Here is a 2,962-nt window from a genome sequence, read left to right on the forward strand (position 1 = left end):
GTGTAAGTGTGAGTGTGAGAACTGTTTCCTTGCACATTTTCCGAATGAGTTTGTTTATATGATCCCGAAATTAGACGAGCTAATGAATGCCACTGTTTTTTTTTGTCAGTACAGTATAAATCAATAATCAGTCTTATTGATTATTAATCAATCTGTCAAAAGATTATTTCGTCCACCAACCAGTTTGTCGCCATCTTTTATTCTGATGGAGCTCATAATACTAACAAATGGTTTACTTGCCTTGTACGATATTCGGTATGTCAAAAGGTATAACCTGTTCTGGTTACTCTACTCGGATTGAGGTGTTTATGTAAGGGTGTTTCTATGTTTTTATTGGATGCTTTTCAAAAACATAGCCACTGTGGCGCAGGCAGGTCTGATTCTGTCTGGGTTCATGCTTAGAGAAAACTCGCCTAAATTCTTTACCCCTTTACTCCAATATCTTAAATGGACAAAAGGGGTAAATAGCAATGTGTTCAGGTCTGACGGAGGCCCTAACTCCAAACCAAAGATTAAGCTGTTTGGGGTACTGGATATGAAGGACTCGAGGCGATCGATCATGAAAGATCAGACGGTGGATCTTCAGAGTACAAGATTATGTTTTTATTGACAAGACCGGTGCAGACAAAACAGGCACAAAAGCAGCAGACAAGACAGGTGCCTGTGAGAAAGTTCTGGATCAGCCATTTCTCAAAGTATAATTATGCTGTGCATTCACAGTTATACCTGGTTCTCCGTCAAATTTAGCATTGCACTGATTGGTATTCTCTCATGTTACAACATTGTGCTGTAACAGGTCTTGGGTTTCAAATCAACAGTGAGCTGTCCACATCAGTTTCTTGCAGGGTATGAAGTCACGTGCAGAGGTGAGACCTTGCTACTTCTTCACCCTGTCTTATCTGGCTCTGTGCCACGCTCTGCGGACCACAACCTCTCCGGGTCCGACGAGATAACATTAAGAAATAAAACACTTCCCTAATTAATGCTAGACACCTGTGTTTGACTTCACCCTCACAGACAAAGAGGCTGTGTTCTGGTATCAAAGATTAACTCCATAGTTGAAGCAAAATATGTCGAGGTCCCTGGTTCGATTCTGGCCATCAACATATCCTGCATGTCATCCCCTCCTCTCTCTCACCCATCATTCCTTTCAATCTCTACTATCTCTATCCCAATAAAGCTGAAAATTGCACTGCTTATACAGCTCATATGCTGCTTATACTGTTCATACTGCATTCTATATTTATTCTGCTTATAATATTACTGTTAATACATATACTGCTTATACTGCACTACTTATACTTATACTTATACTGCACTACTTATACTGCTCATATACTGCACTACCTGTATATATTGTTCACACTGCACTTTTCTGCTTTTTTTGCACCTCTGGTTAGACGCTAACTGCATTTCGTTGTCTCTGCACTTGTACTCTGCACAGAGTTGTCCACAGTTGTCCGTGCATGCCTGTGTGTGCATGCCTGTGTGTGCATGCCTGTGTGTGCATGCCTGTGTGTGCATGCCTGTGTGTGCATGCCTGTGTGTGCATGCCTGTGTGTGCATGCAGGCCATGTTCTCTAAGTAGTTAGTGAGGGGATATAGCAGGAAGTCTTTCTAGGTAAGCAGGATATCTCTAATCTGCGTTTTTACTGTTTGTACAACACACACACACACACACACACACACACACACACATACACACCTTCATAATCAGTGTTTGAGCCTGCTGCAGTACTCACTCTGAAACCATGACCTACATAGAGACCCCGATTACCGTCATCTAGAGTCAACACTTTCAGCAGTGTTGTGTGTGGACGTTTTTTGTCCATTTACAGTATCTGTACCTCATTTAGGAGTGTTTTTCCTCCTCTCTGTGTGTGAGTGTGTGTGTGTGTGTGTGTGTGTGTGTGTGTGTGTGTGTGTGTGTGTGTGTGTGTGAGTGTGTGTGTGTGTGTGTGTAGAGCCCCCCCCACACACACACAGTTAGGCATGTTGTTAAAGTACCAATAGGAGGGGGGAAAACACAACTTGAAGGGAAAAGTAGCTGTCTCCCCAAATGTCACTTCTACAGGAAATGATATTTCTGCAGTGACGAACATCAAATAATTGTGGTAAACATGTAAAATTATGTGTGGGTTCAAAACATGAAGGGAGTACTTCAGGGGACCAATAAACTGAGTCTTCCTTACAGAGTCTGCCATGTGCATGGGGTGAACATTACCCTTTCAAAATAGCAAGGGCTGTTCAAACCCCATTACAGCTGGGTTCCTCAACTGTAAGGGTTCAAGTGGTCCTCTGTGGCTCAGTTGGTAGAGCATGGTGCTAACAACGCTTAGGTTGTGGGTTTGATTCGTGCTGGGAGCATATATACTGAAATGTATGCACTCACTGCAATGTAAGTTGCTTTGGATAAAAAGCATGAAGGGGAAAGGTGTGTTGGATGTCCTGTTTTCCTCTATGTAAATTGTACAAAACATTCCATCATGACTTTCGTTTGACCACAAAGAAAACGCACAATGTACTTTACAGGCTTAATAGGCCATTTTACTTTAATATTATAATTGATTGATATTAGATAACACCCTGTGTTTATCTGCTTTTGCATCGGGAAGACACTATTATTGTGAGCGTCACTTATAAATGCCTCTTTTGACATCTTAGAATTGATTAGAAAGAATCAGTTATCTGTTTAATCTACCGCGAATAAACCACATCACAACGCTATCTATATACCACTATATATATAATCACAACGCTATCTATATACCACGGCTGATATATACTGATATTCAGAAGATCAACAAACCCTCAGAACATAATAGTATTTCTCAGTACAGACCAATGGGCCTTTAATTTCCATATTGTACGAGATTAAAGACTGAACGCAGCCCGTGACACACACATCTACACCACAAGACGAGGTGCTACTGTGTCATTATTGCATGCAGAAGAGAGGTGG

Source organism: Argentina silus, assembly GCF_951799395.1.
Source record: "Argentina silus genome assembly, chromosome: 8".
Classification (NCBI taxonomy): domain Eukaryota; kingdom Metazoa; phylum Chordata; class Actinopteri; order Argentiniformes; family Argentinidae; genus Argentina; species Argentina silus.